Source organism: Pogona vitticeps, chromosome 12 (genome assembly GCF_051106095.1).
Source record: "Pogona vitticeps strain Pit_001003342236 chromosome 12, PviZW2.1, whole genome shotgun sequence".
Taxonomy (NCBI): domain Eukaryota; kingdom Metazoa; phylum Chordata; class Lepidosauria; order Squamata; family Agamidae; genus Pogona; species Pogona vitticeps.
Window position 1 is genome coordinate 20,454,636 of NC_135794.1, and position 20,364 is coordinate 20,474,999.

Sequence of the window (20,364 nt, forward strand, 5' to 3'; positions counted from 1 at the left end):
GATGAGGGACAAAGCAGTGTGGTTGAACCATTCAGTTGAAGCACTCACCCATAGCTTCCGAAGAGGTGGCCTCACAATCCTCTAAATATGAGTAGCATACTAATATGCCCCCATGGAAAACTAGGTGTGAAAGGAGCAGCTCAATAAAGCGTACCCTCTTGGCAAGCAGAGGGTCACAAGTTCACAAGTCCAGTCCTCAGCATCTCCAGGTAGAGCCCTGCCACCGAATGCAGCCTGCAAGGCTGTAAAAACCTCCACCAATTTATTCTTCTAGAAGGAAGGAACCATCCGAATAGACAGGGTTTGACATGAAACCCAGCTTTTTTAAAACCACAGGACCACTTTCCCAAACTTTAGGCTATGCGATGTAGACACCAGTTTTTGAGAATTAGTCCAACTGCAAAATGTATCATTTTTACAACTTGAAGGGGGTAAATGGTCTGAGACCCTCGTGAATTGACCGGATTGGGTGAGGGGGAAAGACTTGCAGACAAATGGCAAGTGAACCAGGAACACTTAAGAAGAAGAGGCCTTCCTAAAACGGGCTCAGCGTCCCTGCGCTCTGTGGCAACTCACTCCCATAGCTCCCTCACTGTTCATGCCCACATGGCTGTATTCGTTCAAGCAATATTTGCCCACCAAATTTTGCCGTTGTGTACAAACAGGGCCCAGAAGCTGAGAACCCAGTCGGTGCTCACCTCCGTCCACAGTTCTGAAACTCTGGCTTTTCATCTCTCCCATTTCAAGTGGGAAGCATGATGTTAGGGCAACATCAGTTTAAAATACACTAGAAATCTGAGCAAGCCCCAAGAAGACTTCTATTCTAAATTAGCACCCCATAAATCAAATTCCTCCCCATCCCCCGGCTGCAAGTACAAGAGGCGTTTCCAAGGGCAACTTGGAAAGCCCTCACAGAGCAATACTTGCGGCTTCATTTGGGTTTCCTCACCTCTCTTAAAAATTAATTGAGACCAGTTGGGCCACTGGAAAGAAAGGTTGAGTTTTTGCAGAGGGGAAGAGGTGCCAACTGACAGGAACGTGAAGAGCCTGTACCGCTCTTGCTTTCATTATCGTGTCTGCACTTAAGTGTATTTAGGGCCCCACAAGATGGACACCGACTCTGTATCTAGAAGCAGTCCTCCCACAAGAGAAAAAGATGGTTTGTTTATTGCAACACAGGCCTACTTCAGCTCCCCCTTTGGCAAATGAGGCAGATAGCACCACTTTGTTTTCAATGGCTTGGACACTTAGCACTGAAAGAATAGCATTTCCTAGAGGGAAAATGATATAAGAGGAAATACAGGTTTGCTTTAATATGTGAAGAAAAGTTTACTTTCACTTCTCTTAGCATTTACATTGGCTATTTTATTTCTCACTATTTTAGCCCATCTCCCCTCAAGACAGTTAATAACCACCACTAAAACAGGTTTAAACACAAATTTGAAACAAGACAACAAAACCATTGAATTATAATTAGAGATGGGCGTGAACCGCTGGTTCGCGTGCCAGCTTGGGAATTACAGCCTGAAGATCAGATACAGAGAGTGGATGCTGGACCTCCGTGCCAAATAAACTTCTCTTTTACCCATATGTCATCTTCACAATCTCTGCAATGCAAGGAGGAAAAACGGCTAATGCATCCGACTTCTCCGGTTTAGCTGTTCCCAGCCCAGCTCATCATTAATCATGGGGGACTGACATTCTTCCCACTGACTTCTGCTGGATGTAAAGGAAGAAATCATTTCCTTGCAGCCACTGTTGTTTGCATCCAGATGTTCTCTCCCCCCTGCTCCCCCTCCTCTTCTTCTTTACCAATTTGTCATTTTGGAAACGAGCTGCTTCTTTTTCTCCTGTTTCCTGCATTTTGCCTGCAAAGCATGGTGGAAAGAGGCCACTTACGGATGGCCGAGTTTCTCCGGAGCAAGGAAAAAACTTTCCTTCTTTCTCTACAAGTTTTAGGTAGCTCAAGACTGAACTAGGTGTGAGGGTCCCTCTCTGATATTTGGGGGCAAGGACCTGCCAATGCACTCGGACCAGCTTTTGCCGGCCAGTCACATCTGACTTATAGCAACATTAGAGGGGTTTTCAAGGTGAGATATCTAAGGAATGGTTTTAACCAGAGATGGGAACTCAAATTGTGGGACTTAAGTTGCACTGTTGACTCAACTTGGACTTAATTATTTTTAATGACTCAAACTTGACTATCAACTTGAGATGAGGGTATTCGTATTCGTATACGAATATCCCCATGCAGCTGGACTTAACAAGGGTCCGCTGGACCATCCATTCCTGTGTCCCCCAGCGGCCCCGCTCATCCTTCCAATGTTGCTCTCTTCCCGCTCGGCTGGCCACTCGGCAGCCACACATGGAGATTCGTCTTCCGTTCACCTGCCTGGAGTGGCTAGCCACTTGGGAAGAGAGTGGCAATCCAGTGCAATTGGAAGGATGAGCCTGACACCCTCGTTGAGTTGAATGGGGCGGGGATATTAATATTTATATACACAAATATCCCCATCTCTACTCTCAACTCAGAATCCACCCATTTCCCCTCTTCCCCCTGGGGAATAGAGCTTGTTTTTAATAGGGACTTGGAACCAACAACTCGGAGCCAAAGACTTGCCAACATCCCTGGTTTTAACACTGCCACCAACACTCCCTGTGTGCCTCCATGGCCAAAAGGGGGATTCAAACCCAGATCTCCTGGGTCCTAGTCCATCATTCTGTCTACTACGCTTGGGGTCCCCAACTCCCGGTACCGAGCCGTGGATGCAGAGACAGATCTCCCACCCCCTCGCACGTACACCCCCTGCATGCACACACACCCTCACATATGCATGGGTGCCCCACCACCCACACATGTGTGCACTCTTGCCCCACCCACCCCCGCGCACGAACCCCACCCACCCCAAACCAGTCCATGATTCGGAGAAGGTTGGGGACCACTGTAGTTGTTGTTGTTTAGTCATTTAGTCATGTCTGACTCTTCATGACCCCATGGACCAGAGCACGCCAGGCCCTCCTGTCTTCCACTGCCTCCCGGAGTTGGGTCAAATTCATGTTCTTTTAACCCTTCAGCTGGCATTAGTTCACATTATGAATGCAAAATAGGGTTAAATAACACAAAAAAGCACGGATTTACTCATTGGGTCTCAAAAAGGCTCATCTAGTCCAACACATCCCGCCAACCTAGCGGTTCGAAAGCATGCAAATGCGAGTAGATAAATAGGGACCACCTCAGTGGGAAGGTAACAGCTTTCTGTGTCTAAGTCGCACTGGCCATGCGACCACGGAAGATTGTCTTCGGACAAAATGCTGGCTCTATGGCTTGGAAACGGGGATGAGCAGCGCCCCCTAGAGTCGGACACGACTGGACAAAAATTGTCAAGGGGAACCTTTACCTTTAGTCCAACACATGGTCGTAACATATGCCGTTCACTCCTCAGTAGTTAAATGAAGTCTTCCCTTCAGCCCACCTGCTGTGATAATAAAACACCAGCATCTCCTGGAAGTTGACCGCCACAATGGGCTTCCCTTTTGCTTGTCTCTGGCCTCCACTATTCAGCAGCAAATAAATCCATATAGTGTTGTGGTTACGGGGTGTGCAGGGTCCCCTTAAGAAGCTGTGAACAAACTCATACATCAAAGTCAGATCCTGGTGAGCAACGGCCACGAGGAACCTGGAATTAGGAAATCAACAGAAATATTCTGTACTCTGTATTCTAACAATAGTGAAATCCTATATGCATTCCTGCATGGAAGCGAGCTCTCTGAAATTCAATGGGGCTTGTTTAGGGTTGCCAGGACTAAGGAGGTCACCCCAAGTTGCACGGAAATGTTGTGCTTCCTTAGGTCTCCAGACCGGGAGAGAAATCACAGGCCAAGGAGTGTTGGAGGAGGAAAATGTTTGGCTTTATCGAGGTTGGCTGCTTTAATGACTGCATCTAGCAATAAAAAAAAGTTGTTCCCAAGAGAGTAAGGCTTGTATAGGATCGTGATCTTGAACATTCATTTCCCACCAACACCAAAAGATCCGCGGCCACAAGAGATGCTTTTTGGCAACGTGGAACGAAGAGAGAATTTCAAGAGACCTCTCTCAGTGAGAAAGAGAAAACGATGGTGTGTTTATTTCGAACACTTTAAAATATGTGGAGCACCAGCATCATCATCATTTCTTTCTGCATGACAGACACCCCTTTACTTTCCTGTCTGCAAAAGTTTGTTAAACCCAACCTGCTGTAGAATCGCTGCAGTGCTAGAGGGATCCGTCCTTTCACATTTGCATTCACCCTGTCCCACCGTCAGCTGGCAAACTGCCACCGCCGCCACGCCACTGGTCTATAACAATACAAACATGGCGAAAACTACTTCCCCACAGCCAAGATGGCTCAGAGGGAGAGGAAAATCTGAAAATCCATTTGCCTTGGTGGAACTGAATCTGTGCAATTGCCAGGGGTTGGGGTGGAAGGTCCCGTGTCTTGCCAGTATGACTGGTTGAGGAATAGAGAGTTTGGGAAGACAACGAGGAAGTGCGAGATCTTCACCATGAAGAATCCAGGCCTTACTCACTGCCTGGTCTAGGAAAAAGCTGCTTTAATTGCCGATGGACTATTGCAGAGGATGGAGGCTCAATCACATGCTGGACAAGTAAGAAGCAGAGCCTTTAGGAACAGAAAATGATTTTTTTTGTCTCCAAGACATCTGGAGGTAGTTTCCCCAAAACATATCATTAATATCTTACTGCCAAGCATAAAGTGGTCTACCTAACAAGCAATTGAAATCACAGTACACTCGTGCCCTGCTTGACGATTAGCCTGTTTAACAATGAATCTGTTTCACAATGATGTTTTTGCGATCGCAAAAGCGATCGCAAAACGATGTTTGAATTGGTTTTTTTCGCTTAGCGATGATCGGTTCCCTGCTTCGGGAACCGACTTTTCGCTAAATAATGTTTTTTCAACAGCTGATCGGCGGTTTTCAAAATGGCTGCCGGCTCTCAAAATGCCCCCCCCCTGCTGTTTTTAGGAGGTATTTTTCGCAAGACAGGCACCGGAAAATGGCCGCCCTATGGAGGATCTTCGCTTTACGATGAGGTATTTCGCCCATTAGAATGCATTAGCCGGTTTCTAATGCATTCTAATGGGCTTTTTAATTTCGCTTGACGAGGATTTCGCTTAACAGCGATTTCAACGGCACGGATTATCATTGCCAAGCGAGGCACCACTGTAGCAGTTATCTGACTCAAAATATGTATATTTGCATTATGTAACAAAAACAACTAACCAGCTTAAACTGGGCAAAGTTGCAGATGAGTTCTCAACGAAGCGGCTGGACAGAAGCCTATACAATGACATCTGATCACCTTTTTCATCAAGCGTTGTGAACAAACAGCAAAGAAGGACAGCTACAGCAGGAGCAACCCTTAAGGAAGATTAAGCATGTGGTGAAAAAGTATCTTGATCAGCTGGTAAAGGACGGCGGAGGCTTGAGCTGACAGGCCTAAAAATAATGTTTCCATAAGTTAAGTAGAAGCGAGAGAATTTACCGTGACACAACTGGACCCAAAAACAACTGGAAAATGGGGTTTGCAAAAGCAGACTCAGCAGACGCCGTATTATACCAAAGAAAAGAAGTGAAGAACAGAAAAGCGAAAGACTGGTGGGAGGGCCCCCACATACACTTGAGAAGGAGGAGCTCCCATTTAGATCGCAATGTGCTCCATTTCACCATGGTGGGTGTGATCTGTGTTTCTTATGCTTTTTTAATTTGTCTGCTCTTCTGCTGGATTTGGAGAGAATGGTTCTTCAAACAGAGAACACCTTGGAACAAAGGGCCAACCCATGCAAAGAAAGGCATGGAGGCATTCTAGGGAGAGGGAAAGGTTCCCCTTGACATTTGGTCCAGTCGTGTCCGACTCTAGGGTGCGGTGCTCATCCCCGTCTCCAAGCTGTAGAGCCAGCGTTTGTCCGAAGAGTTTCCGTGGTCACGTGGCCAGCGCGACTAGACACGGAATGCCATGATCTTCCCACCAAAGTGGTACCTATTTATCTACTCGCATTTTTACATGCTTTTGAACTGCTAGGTTGGCAGGAGCTGGGACAAGCGACGGGCGCTCACTCCATCATGTGGATTCGATCTTACGACTGCAGGTCTTCTGACCCTGCAGCACAGAGGCTTCTGCGGTTTAACCCGCAGCGCCACCACGTCCCTTGGAGGTATTCTAAATGCAACCAATTCTTCAGCAAAAAACAAAAAAGTCCATATAATGTTTGGATAACGTGAGCCCCATACAATCTACATTAACAAATTCCAGTTTTCAAGGCTCCTGTCATCTACTAAGTGGTTAAATTTTGTATTTATACACCTTGTAATCACCTGGATTTCAGAAAAGATGTATGCTATGATCATCCATTTTCACATTTTTTTTTTTTAAAAAAAGGATGAGCTCCCCCCCCCTTTTTTTTTTTTTTTTTCCTTTTTCTTTCATAGGGCTTCAGAGATCAAACAATCTGTGAGTTCTTTGCTGGCCCTCTTTCTAAATCCTGCTTCCTAATTTGTTTCCTGTGGTTTTAATGTTTGTTTCTTTATTGAAAGCCACCTGCAAGGCGTGATGTAAACCAAAATGCAGATCAGATGTCTAAGCATGCAGAAAGCATGCTTGATAGGATGAGGAGTTATTATATATGACACATGGTTTACTTTCGATTTGCAAAAACAGTCTGGCTCTCCCGGTTTAAGTCAAGCTATTGAGTTTGTTTCCATGAACACACTGCTGTCCTTGCCACCAAAGACTGACTGACTGGCTTATTGCATTTTACTCTGCCTTTCTCGTTTAAAAAGGACCCCAGGAAGCTTACATCACCCGAAAGACAACATTTAAAAGCAAAAATGCAGGAAGTATACAAATATTTTAAAAGAATTAAATAAATATTATATTTAAAACCGGGGAAAAAAATCAATACAAAAAGCACATTTAAAAGCAACAAGGAGCAAGAGAAGCATGCGCACTCGAGACAGGAATATTTGTGTTTGTAAATGAATATGAATATCACTGTCCCTGGTGCAACTAATGTGGGTCTGGCCCCTGTCTACTCATGTGCCACCACCCCACCAGTGTCCCGCTCTTCCCACTGATCGTGGAAGTAGCCCCACCATCTCCCTGCTCAGCAGGCCACTCCTGGCAGAGGATAGGATGATGAGTCTCCCCGCATGGCTGCTGAGTGGGCCTGTTGAGCAGTGTGATGGTGAGGCTACTTCCATGATTGGAAGGGAAGAGGAGGATGCTGGTGCACGGCGGTGTGTTGAGTGGACAGGCCAGTTCTGGGGTTCGACCTGCATTAGTTGCAGCTGGGACTGAAATATCCATATTAGTTGCAGTTGAGACCTCAAATATTCCCACCATACAAAAGTCCCATAAAAGTTCAGAGAAGCCGGTGTGGCAGAGAAGTTGGATTTCTGTACTATCTTTATGCTTCAGTGATCAAACAAGAGTCTGCCTCCCCCTCTACTCTACTTTCAGGCTCGATTGTCTTGTTTGTGGCCGGTTTCTCTAGGTCACAACCTTTCGTAATGCGCTTTAAGAAGAATGACATCGGGCAAAGGGCCCAGCTTGCGTCTAGCTGCTCTGACCACAGCCTAGAAGTCTCAGTAAGTCAGCTGGCTTTCTTTTTGTTTATTTATAAACACACACTGCCTGATGACTTAAATCACAGAGGTAGATGTCATGAGAAGGCCTAACATTGTTTTATTAGTTATTTAATAAAGGAACAGAAGCATCGCTTGGCTGCTTGCATGAAAGGAACAGTAATCATGTGACAGTTATAACTCAAAGGCAATGCTTATTCTCCATTGAAGACGGTAAGGATATTTCTCGGACACTCTTGATGCCCATATGGCCAGGGCTGGCCCTACCGTGAGGCAAAATGAGGTAGAAACCATAGGTAGTTGATCTGTGGCATTGTGAGCAGGCATGAAATTGGGACCTAATCATCGTTAAGCGAAAAAACACCACAGGAACCATTGTGTTGCAATCGCTATAGCGACCGCAAAAAAGTCATCATCAAGCGATTTTGTCATCATGCGGGCTCGTCGTAATGCGGGGCACCACTGTATATGTATCACATATTTATCGGATGCATCCATGTATGTGTGAAATGTATTTCCTTTCCTGTTCGTGTCGTTCGACTCATTTGCTGGGGGTGAGGGAATCCATGCATGTGTGAAATTAACTTTCACTCACCTTTTTAATGTATTGAAACTTGCCAGGCAGGTTGCTATCACAAAGAAATGAAAAGGAGAAGAAAAATAAGAATCTTCAGTCAGCAACTCTTTCAAAACAAGGGCAGTTACATCATTAAACTTATTTCCCCCAGATGTCGATAAAATGACTCAGAGACGTTGGAAACCAGCTCCAGACTGACTCAGCAGAAGGGCAGACGCAAAGAGACGCAAGCTCAAGACAAAAGCTCTTGTGTTCCTCCAGCTGTTTTACAGTTTAATAAAAGTGTTTCTTTCTTAACTGTTTTCCTTGTCTAAGAGCTCCGTGCACAGGAGGCAGGACCCAAAGTTGCTTGTGAGATAGCCAAGGGGATGACATTTCCAGGGGACGATCCCCAGACCAAGTTTGGACACTCATCTCTTCGGCTGGCGGGCATGTCCAGACTGAATGGGGGAAATATGGAGATTGTAGTCCAAACAGGAGTTTCCCATGATCAGATCCCAGAGCAATACTGTGACGCACGGGCTGACTTAATGCCCCAAAGAGGGATGGGATCCTAGTTCACTCAGGAGCATGGTCGCCTACAGTACACATCAGAAAGAAAGAGAATGTGTCATCACTTCCCCTCCAAAAATAAGAGGACTAGGCTAGTGCTAATTTATACATACAAAGGTATGGATTTTTTGTTGTTGTTGCATGGTACAAAATAAATTGCTGCAATTTAAATGCAAATATAAGCTGTTTCACTGGGTAGGAGAAAACTGTGAGCAGGAGACCTGTGTTGCTGTGAAACCTACCATCCTGGTAGATAAGAAAGACTCCCTCTCTCCTAGCTTCTTAAGGTTATTCTTAAGCCGTGCCTCACCGGCACAGCCTTTTAATCTGAGGACTCATTAAAAAAAAGATTGCACTCTGATAGCCCTTCAGAGGGAAGAGTGTCTCAGGAAAGTTCGAGGGCCCATTTTAAACCACACCTTGGAAAAGTTCTCTTTTTTCCCGACCATAGATCCCAAAAGGCCTCCATCAGTGTTGCCAGGGGTCAAGCTTGGCCGTAAACCTCAGGGAAAGCTGCCAGGTTGATGTTTGTCCTGACAATTCCCGCCATGATAGGATGTGTGTGGGAGCCCAGGATGTGAATAAGATGTGTGGGTAGAGTTTAGGTTTATAGGTAGAACGCTGTTTTTCCGTAGTACCCCAAGGTCGGCAAACCACACAAGAAGATAGCCATGGAATGGCCAAACAAGGTGTCTCTGAGTACATGATCCACTCAACCGTTTATTTTCCACCCCCAAAATGGAATTAAACACTGATCGTGTCAGATATGATTCTACTCATATACAGTGGTGCCCCGCATGACAATGATAATCCATTCCGTTAAAATCGCTGTACAGCGAAATCGTCGTCATGTGAAAACAGTTTCCTCATTGGAATGCATTGAAAACCAGTTAATGCGTTCCAATGGCGAAATTACCTCGTCGTCCAGCAAAGATCCTCCATAGGGAGCCATTTTGCGAGCGCTGGTCAGCTGTTTTCAATCGCTGTCTTCTGAAGCAGAGGTCCGAAAAACAGCGGGAGGCCATTTTGTGAAGATGACGATCAATGGTAAAGATCGTTGTTTTGTGATTAAACGGTCCGCAAAGCACGGACCAAGTCGTAGTCAAGCAGAATTCCCCCATTGAAATGCCTGTTTTGCGAATCGCTATAGCAATCGCAAAAAGGCACTGTCCTGCGGTTTCTTCATTCTGCGGGGTCATCGCCATGCGGGGCATCACTGTATTCCATCCAAGCTTTCTTGAGTTCAACAGAAGGGGGTGTGTTTTGGAATCTTTTGGTGTTGCTATTATTAAAACATTTGGAAATTGGAAATGCTTGCTGGTTTCCTGCAAATCATTACCTGGAGATCCACCAGTACAACTACATTCCTACTGTCTTACAAAAAGAGGCAGAGATAAGCTGAATACTCGCCGACAGAAACAAGGTCAGAATGACAAGGATGTAAGCAGTCTATAGAGCTCTGGGTCTCACAGGGCATGGAAACAGAGCGCTCAGAGGTTAATCCGAAGCTCAGCCTAGGAAGCGAAGCCGGGTGCAAATGCCAAGCTTGTGAACAGCCACTCACCTGGAGAAAAGATCTGTTTTGAGATTACAAGAGGAGGTTTATAAACATTGCTTCTTGTAGGTCAGCAATGACTAAAGGTAGGCATATTTGAACTAGCAGGCTGACACAAGTTTGTGGACTTTTAAAGACTTTTAAAGGCATGTATTTCCTCCCCCCAAAAATATAATTGTTTCGAAATTTTCTGTAACAATTCATTGTCCAAAGTCATCTCCATGTGGACTGGGGTGATCTGAATGTGATCCAGTCCCATAGTCTATTTAGACTGAAATGTTTAAATTAGAGGAATATCTAGTTGATATTAAATTTGAATGTATCACAATGTGTAGTATTATTACAACCTCTGCTAGGAACAAATGGACCTGCCCCATGAAAAATCGCGTGTCACTCGTGGGCTTCCTCTGTTTCGGCTGTCGCCTGCCAGAACACCAAACTGTAAGTAAAATGGAAGAAGAGGATTTTATAAGAGCCAGTGTGATGATAGTGTAGTACACTGTCATGCCACAACTCAGGAAACCTGGATTCATATCCTCACTGGGCCATGGAAACTCACTGGGGGGCGCAGAACTGGTAAAAACCTCTTCTGAACTATCTCGCCTTGAAAGCCCCATGAAGATCACTACTAGAGTTTGGCAGTTCATGCGGGTTCGTTTAGCAGCTGAAGAGATGTTTGACTCGTCCAAGCCCTGCCTCCCCTGGCAGCCGCCCACTCCGAGGCAGTGGCCTGGCTTCCCTGCCCCCTCTGCATGCTGCGTCGGAGTGCGTGTCCGCCGGAGGAGATGAGGCTTTGATGCACCAAACACTTATTTAGCCACTAAATGAACTGGCACAAAGACAGAGAGAGAGATCCGTCAGCACATACAAACTAGCGTCCTCTTCTCTGATGATCTAAAAGTGGAAACCTTGCTCCCACTCTGCCTAAAGGTAAAACTTCCACGTGTGCGCGCATGTTTTTACTACCAAGCACACTGCCTAAATTTTAATCTCCAGCTTTGTTACTATAAAAAACTGTTTAGCTTCTTCCCCCCCACACCACCTAGTTAAGGACTTGGCTGTTTTCACTGAATTTTGGAGACAGATAGTGGTAAAAGCTAGATTTCATACTTTCATTAATGGGGGAATCAACCCTTGGCTTGGATAAACAACCATCCCACCTTCCAGAGCAATTCTAGATGCAACCTGAGACTTCTATAGTTTTTAACTACCTTCTTCCACATCTCCGTTTGACGGGCCTAAATGCAGATTTCAACAGCAGAGTTTTTTTCCCCCATCTCCGCATTTTGCTTTGTTTAACATCTATACCAATGGAGAGAACGCAACGGTTTGCTCACCAGGCTATTAGATTTCGGTTGGCCCAAGAAAAATATTGCCCTACAATCCATTTTGGCTTTCTTTTCATGGGCCGACATGTCTACCTTCATTCCCTCCACCCCCATTTTTTTTTCCTTTTTCATTTTCTAGAGAAATGGCATCATCTTGCAGGAATCAGAGCGAGATTACCATCTGGCAAACCGGCTTTGAGCCACAGCCTGGAAGCAGTTTTATGGACGATCAGGAATTAGATGACTCGTGTTCTGGGTCTGCTGATGTCAATGTGGTTTTAAGGCTTTTGTTTTTCCAGAGACAAAAGGTAGAGAACAGGACTCCATAAAAACCTTGCTTGCATTCTATTTCAGTGATCGGTTGACTGTTTCATGGAAAGAGATTGTACAAGCACTTTAGGAAATCTTCTCTTCTCTAACTTTCATATTAAGGATCAAGCTAGGTACTGGAGACTCAGGACTGTACAGTGGTGCCTCACTTAACGCCAATAATCCATTCCAGGAAAATCGCCGTTAAGTGAAAACATCGTAAAGCAAAAATAAAAAGCCCATTGAAACGCATTGAAAACCTTTCAATGTGTTCCTATGGGCTTAAAACACACTGTCCAGCGAAGATCCTCCATACGGCGGCCATTTTCACTGCCTGTATAGCCCCCTGATCATCCTTGTTGCCCTCCTCTGAACTTGTTCCAATTTGTCTGTATCCTTCTTGAAGTGCGATGTACAAAACTGGACACAGTATTCAAGATGAAGCCTATCCAGTGCCGAATAGAGGGGGACTAGCACCTCACGGGATTTGGAGACAATACTTCTAGTATTGCATGGCTGATTTAGACATTTAGTTCTTGCAACATAGTAGGCCAGCTACTCTTTTCCTCCCTAACCTTTACATGGATCTGAAGATCAAGCTATATGCTGAAGACCCATGCGGTAATCTCAGGCCTCATTCTGTTCAGTTAACAGCACTCCCTTGGTGTATGGAGATCTTCCCTGGTTATTTTCTTCTACATATAATACAAATACGTGTCCCCCTATGATTGAGTGATACATCATCATTTCAGGGTTAAGCAGAAGGCAAGAAGGGCTGCTTTAAGGCAAAGGTTTGTATATGCTGCAGAAGCTACAAAACCCACATTAAAACCCTTAGAGAAAGTATTTTAATATTTAACGAAACTCCCCAATTGCAAATATTTAAGTTTCCCTTGCCTCTTGTAAATGTCCAAAGACGAAACTCTATTCTTTCTGCATATCAGGAAACAGGATAAGATAAACTGGGGTCAATGAGATTCTATTTCCATTTGGCTTAAATCTGGCTCTTAACCAGATAGAGATGAGCAATGCTTCATGGTTAAGATCCTTTAGTTTGAACCTGTTTAGGATGCTCCATGGGAAATCTGTAATTTGAATTAGGAAATTCCGTCAAGTGTAAGGGATGTGTCATGGGAGACCAAGACCGAGATCATCCACAAAGGGGTCAAATCAAGCCTTGAGCTCTCTCTGGAGGCAAAAATATTGAAACTGAGTCTGTCCAGCTTTGGGAACCTCATGGGAAAGCAGGATTCTCTAGAGAAGACAATAACGCTGGGAAAAGTTGAAGACAGTAGGAAAAGAGGAAGACCCAATACGAGATGAACTGACTCCTTAAAAGAGACAATCTGCTGGCAACCACAGGCTTGAGTTTACATGAGTTGAGGAGGGCAGGACATTTTGGAGATGGCTCCCTCGCCGTACGTTGGAGGCAAAATGATGGTACATAACAACAATTTCAATTCTGTTCACCTGTTGGTTTTTCCATGTCAAGATACATTTATTGGTTAATTTGGATAGGGTACAATCTGTTACTTGACTGGTGCGCAAGGTATGCCCGTCATGCCTCAGCATCCTTCTCTCTTGTGTCTAAGAGCGCCCACGTGCAGAGATCTGTCAAGGGAAGAAACATGGCATGATTGTCTAACGCCATTTGACTGGAAGCACCACGGGCTCCCTGGCAGGAACCTGGTCATTCTTGCGGAAAGATTGGATGCTTGTTAGGCACGGCAGGTCTCCCCGAGGGGTGAAATGATCCTGTCAAAGCAGCAAGTGCCTATGAAAGTCAGTAGGCCCAGAAAATAGGCTTGCGTATGTTCTCGCTTCCCTGTTCAGTGGAAGACAGAAAGCAAGAGGAGGGTGACGTCTGTAGAAATGGTAAGGCAGCAGTGAGAGGCTGTCTCAGTCGTTCTGGCTCGCAGGCATGCTTTTGAGGAACAAGGCCAATGTTTAAATTAGAGGAATATCTAAGAAGCCACCCAAGCTACCTTCTTGGGTTCATCAGTATTCAGAAACTGTTCTATCTGCGGGTGAGCACCATCGGTTGTGGTGCAGGCAACCTTTTTTAAATTTCCCTCCTCTGTTTCACGGTTAAGAAAAGCTAGCAAATTGCACGAAGGAGGGAACCCTAACCAGTGGCCAGAGGAGAGAACTCAACATCTCAAGAGATTACGGCAAAGAAATTTACAGGTGCTCTCCCCCCCCCCAACGCCTCTCCCGTTTTTTGCGAGTGCATTTCAAGATAGCTGTGAAAATGAACCACAGACCCAAACAAATAACGGAAGAACTGCCTGCGGCCGTCTCAAAAGCTGCTGGGTTTTGTTTTGGAAACGGGATAACGTTAAATTATTAAAATGGGGAGGTGTAAAAACGGCTGAAGGGCTTCGATCCCTCCCTGCAGGTGGGTACATAAAAAATGAAGAGAGGTTTACTCAGAGGAGATTCTAATGCTGCATTGCTCTGCTTAATAGCCACCTCTAGGGAACAGCGGGCCCACCCCCCTCAATATACCAAGCCAAGGAGAGTTGGCTACTTGGCTACCTGGCTCCAAAGAATTCCCAGGTTTCCTTTGCCATGCAACCCCTATTTTTGCACACTTCCTATGTTGGCACCAACTAGCACATGAGGATATATACATCAGTAGAGGGCCAAATCTTCTTTCTCTGCAACCGGTGGTGAACCTTGGGAGGAACGGATGGCTGGCTGGGACACCTAGCACTGGGAATGGAGTGTGGGAAATGGGGCACATCATCTCTGAACCTTTTTGCCAACAATAGCAAAGCCCCGAAGGCAGAGGGGGAAGCACTGAAGGCACACCTAAACCTTAGGGCTAAGGCAACAACAGATGGATGATTTAGTGATGCATGATTTTCAAGAGTTATTTCTGGATGTTTTTTCCCTCAAGGCACACAAATACAGTGGTGCCTCGCTAGACAGTTACCCCGCATGACAGTTTTTTTCGCTAGACATTGACTTTTTTGCGATCGCTTTAGCGATTCGCAAAACGGTGATTCCTATGGGGGAATTTCGCTGGACAATGTTTGGTCCCTGCTTCGCAAACCGATTTTCGCTAGACAATGATTTTGACAGCTCCCTCCGTGCTCGCAAAACAGGTGTTTTGGGGACCTAAGCTTCGCAAGACAGCGATTTAAACAGCTGATTGGCGGTTCGCAAAGCGGCTTTCCTATGGCCGATCTTCACTAGACAACGACGATTCTTCCCCCACTGGAACGCATTAAACAGGTTTCAATGCATTCCGATGGGGAAAATGCTTTTCGCTAGACAATGATTTTGCTAAGCAGCGATTTCAGTGGAACAGATTATCATCGTCTAGCGAGGCACCACTGTACTAGCTTCATAAAACTGGAGTCCTGATGGATGAGGGGCATTTCAACTCTTTATACTTCAAGACAGCATTGGGTGTTGTCTAGGACAATCTGAGTTCAGGCAGGCCAACTGCGAGGCCAAAATGCCACACTGGCGCTCAAAATGAACCTGTTGTGTCTCTCCACTAAATGGTTATAACAAATGGAGACCATTTCAACGGGTTTTTTTCCTGCTTCACAGTGCCCTCAAAGGAACTACCATTTTTATTTTCCACAGGGAATCGTAGGAAATGAGAGCTAATCAGCGTAGCTCCTTGGTGCAGATTCCAGGAGAGCATCGGCCGTCGGGAATCATATTGTGATCCCAGGAGATTCCGGTGTGTGTTTAGTGGAAATTACCTTGGGCTTCTAAATGGAAGATTGCTGGTATCTTGTATGCAGACACTTCTACTTAAGAGTCTAACAAGAATGTACAGTATTTACAGGTAGGAATGTATATTATTTTTTTTCTCATTTGGTTCTCAGAAAGGAGGCGGAAGTGAAACATACTGGAACTTTTCACTCTACTAGGTGTGACTGCAAGATTTTTGTGCATGTTTGATACTTCACCTTTTTTTTTCCTTTTGCAAAAATATCAAATCAAACCATATAAATGTTGTTTTGGACCCAAGAAGCGAGTACTTTATGCAAAAACAAACAAAACCAATCCTTGTGTTTTATACAGAATGCAAGCCTTTTCTAATGCAAAATTCAAGTTTGTTTTTTTACACACACACACAATGCTGGTCCTTTTGCTGTTGCACAGGTGTTAATACCCTTCTGGCATGCGACCATTCCCCCCTCCACTGATGATGATGATGATACACTGTTCAAAACAACAAGACACTGGCTGATTGCTGTTTGGAACAAAACAATAGCCTTGAGGGTGACAGGAACAGACCTGGCGTTGAGCGAGCAAGCCACGTTCTTCACATGGCCCCAGTTGCTTCCTCCAAAGGAACCGAGACAGCAAAACAAGCACGGATCCACCTGTTTGCGTTCTGCTGTCCCAAATGCAAAGGAAATTAATCCTTTAAAAAATAAAACTAGGAGAGAACAGGAAATTTGGATTCCAGAATGCCAACTCATCATCCTTAGCTGACTCTCTCCATGGAGGCATTTCATTACATGTGGCTGTTGAAGCCAATGATTCAGAAACTGGATTTCAAAGGATACTTTTCCTAGATTAATTGGGGTCCCAAAGAACAAAGCAAACAAACTTTTTAAACAATCCATCTGCCCACAGGGCCATCCTGAGACATTTTGCTGTCTGAAGCAAAGAAGCACATTGGTGTCCTTCTTGTTTCCCCTGGAGAAGATAACCAGACTAGAACTTCTGTCTCGGTTTGACTAATTGGATGGTGTTTTCTTCCATAATTGTGGGGAGCAAGTTATCTGTCCCACCCATGGATCCTCTGAACAAACAATCAGAAGAACATGTGCAAGGACCTTCACCTGTATTGTCTTCTCCTTCTGCAAGGTAGGGCCAACTGGACTTAGAGGGAGAAGCTTCGGGGGAGCAAAAGTAGGGGTGAAGGCTAGTGCAGAGGCACTGAAATCTTCTCATTTAGTGAGTGGTTCCCAGCCTTGTGTCCTCGGGTGTTCTTGGACTACTACTTTCTGGTCCTGTACTTCTCCCATCCCTAGCACTGGGAGATCTGGACCTTCTTGTAGTCCACGTCAATATTTATTTAATTAATGAAGAGCAAACCAGATTGTTAAAAACGAAAGCCAACATCCCTACAGAAGAGAAACCAAGTATTTTTCAGCAGCATGGTGCTCTGCAGCCATGCTGGACTACAATTCTCATAATCCCCGGACAACATGGATGATGGGAACTCTTTAGTTTCAAGACAGGGTGAGAGCACCAAGTCGAAGCAGGCTACTTTCTCCAAAGGGGACAGTAAAAAGCAACAAAGTTCTGCACAATTTTGGACTCTGAGCAAATACCTTCGGGTCAAGCGATCTTATGATGTTTTTATCCATCACAAGATCTGTGCCTGCAGGCAGACTATGAATACTGACTTTGTCGGTTGTTTTTCAGCATGAAAAATCTGGATTCTGCTTCCGCTTGGGTCTACAGAGTTTGGACTCTACGAAGCCAAACCTTAAGGCGCTGGCTGTTTTGCAGAGGTCATGAGACAGTGATGCCCATCAGAAAAAGAACAGCAACATCTAGTAAAAACCAGCCAGAAGAAGGGAAGTCAGCTCTAAGGGTGTGACTTGTGTTAAGTTATAAGAGAATATCACCCTAACACCCTCCACAAGTCTGATGTCCTCTAGTTACCCTGCAGTTAAGATCTAGCCAGGGGGCCCTTTTGAAAGAGCCGTCCCTCAAGGAGGCAAGAGGGACGGCTTGTAGACAAAGGGCCTTTTCGGCAGCTGCCCCCAGACTATGGAACGCCCTCCCGACTGAGATTCGTCTGGTGCTGATGCTGATGACATTTCGGCACCAGGTCAAAACCTTCCTGCTCCAAAAGGCTTTTAATTGAAAGAATATCAACTGTGGGTCCTGATGGCAATTTTTTAGAGTATCTATTTTAATTGTATTTTAATTGCTTTATCTTTTTTATTATATTTTAATTGTTGTAAGCCGCTCAGAGACCTCTAGGTAGAGTAGGCGGCATATAAGTTAAATAAATAGAGTTTTTTTGAACCTAAGCAGAAACTGGTTGGTATTTGTGGTAGGAGACCACCATAACATACTAGGTGTCATACCAGGGATAGACAGTAGGTTGTTGATCAAAGAAATACTTCTGCATGCAGAAGCTTCCAAACGCAATCTCCAGCTAAGAAACAATCTGGCCCCCCAAGTTGCAGAGAGTCGCTGCCAGTCAGAGATGGCAATATCGGACTAGATGGGCCAACAGCTTGACTCTTACACGGCGGCTCTCTACATCTGTAAGAACAGGATTGGAGCTACAGGGCAGGCTGCTTCTTTTAAAAAAAGATAAATGCTCAGAAGAACCGTGGAGGTCGGATAGGGAGGTTGGTCCATTCCCCTGAATCATGGATGGCAAGTAGGAAGCCCAAAGCAGTATTCGCACAGAAAAGCCAAGGGCAGCCCCATTTTGAGGGAGCATAATTCTGCTCTGCTTTGATCCCGTAGCCCAGTGGTCCCCAACCTTGGGCCTCCAAATGTTCTTGGACTTCAACTCCCAGAACTCCTGGACAGCAGAGATGGTGGTGAAGGCTTCTGGGAGTTGAAGTCCAAGAACATCTGGAGGCCCAAGGTTGGAGACCACTGCCGTAGCCCGGTCACACGATGCAGAGATGTGGCAGAATCTCTCCTATTCTGAGATGCACATTGATGGGTGGCGGGCCCAGAGAACAGTACATCCTACAGAGACGCAGAAACAACTTCCTCTTTGAGGCTCCTAGATTTAAATTCATCTGTCCTGGCACACGAAGCAGCAGCCGGGCGGCCACCCAAGTGTAACTCCTGGATACACCACATTGTTTCTGTGCTCAGCAGCGTTGCCTCGTCTTCTGCTACAAGATACAATACTCAGCCAAAACTTTGGCACTTAACAGATTCCAGAACTGTTTATGTAAATGGACAGGAAAAAGATTGTAAATGTATTTTTTGTGTGTGGTCAGGAAGAAAAGATGGAGCATGTTTTATGGGCCAGTGAGGACCAACCCATCAGGAGTTCTGTCTGTCCAGTTTCTCTTGCTTGCACAACCGAGGGTCTGATGAGACAGTCCAGCTCTGTCGGAGAGGGCTTGCACAGATGAACTAAGAGCTGAAGATGTGCCAGCACAGAGAAGGATTTTGAATTTCCATCTGGATGGTGTGTGTGTGAGTGTGTGGAAGCATGCAGTGACACTGGATCCTTTGCAACACACACTGGAACCAGCCTTTTCTGCAACAGCAGCTCACAGCGTTGGGTTTTACTTCCTTTTATTCTTTAAAAAAATATTCAGTATTTTACTGATTTCGAAAGCAGAACTAGAAAAACGTCAACAAACGTCCAATGGATGTGGCTTTAAAAATGTCACTGAACTCAAAAACACTGTACAATTCCGGCTGCTGAGTAGCTGCGGTGTAAAGGTCGGTCTTTAACATAATCCTATTTTATTTGCTTATATCAGAAGGGATTTAAAAAAAATTATCAGTGTTGCTTTTATAGAATGAGCAGGATGAGAGGGAGCCTGTGATTTTCCAAGTCTACAATTCCATGAATCGAATTAACATGAATGTAAGATCTGCTTTGATCTGGAACCCTGCATTGAGCAGGGGGTTGGATTTGATGGCCTTGTAGGCCCCCTTCCAACTTCACTTTTCTACGAGTCTGTGACTCTAAGCATATGAGTCTTCAGTTAAAACTATAATTAATGAATACACCAATTAGAGGAAGGAGAGATTTCCACAAAAAGGGACAAATTTGATCATTTCTTCTCTATGCTCATTTTTATTCTGATATACAAATTCTGGATTTCCAATGAAATGCTGAGTGGAATGTTGCAGAAATTCATACGGGCCTTGTTTTCCTAATGATTTAAATGAGCTAAATAATTCAATCCCTTTGACTGAATTGACTTAATAATTTGCCTTAATAATTGACTTACATCAAGCTGCTATGGTTTAAGACAATCCATCCTCATATATGTATTTTACAGCACCCTGGAACTGAAATGCATCTTTTGAGTATTTGTGCATTTGAAGTATGTATACATACACATGCACACCAATCCATAGTTTGATTTTAAAAAAAATCAGTAACTGTAGTACTCATTTCATTTACCTATCAAAGGCTTCCAAAGTTCCAAACTCATAATCTGTATGGATAGGTCTATAGACCTCAATTTCCTAATCCCACAATACACACACACACTTACAGTGGTGCCTTGCTTAACATTGCCTCACATTACGATGAATTCGCTTTACGATGATCTTTTTGTGATCGCAATTGCGATCGCAAAACAATGGTCTAAATGGGGGAATTTCGCTTAGCGATGATCAGTTCCCTGCTTTGGGAACCGATTTTTGCTTTACGACCATCAAAAACAGCTGATTGTCGGGTTTTCAAAATGGCC

The 20,364-nt window shown here is 44.8% G+C and overlaps 1 long non-coding RNA gene across 1 annotated transcript; it reads left to right on the plus strand.

Moving 5' to 3' along the window:
- The first annotated feature begins 7,608 nt into the window (after nt 1-7,608).
- Nucleotides 7,609-8,405, plus strand: LOC144584641 (uncharacterized). Its single transcript, XR_013539024.1, has 3 exons — nt 7,609-7,644; nt 7,762-7,854; nt 8,370-8,405. It is a non-coding gene; the product is annotated as an uncharacterized LOC144584641 (long non-coding RNA).
- The last annotated feature ends 11,959 nt before the right edge of the window (nt 8,406-20,364 follow it).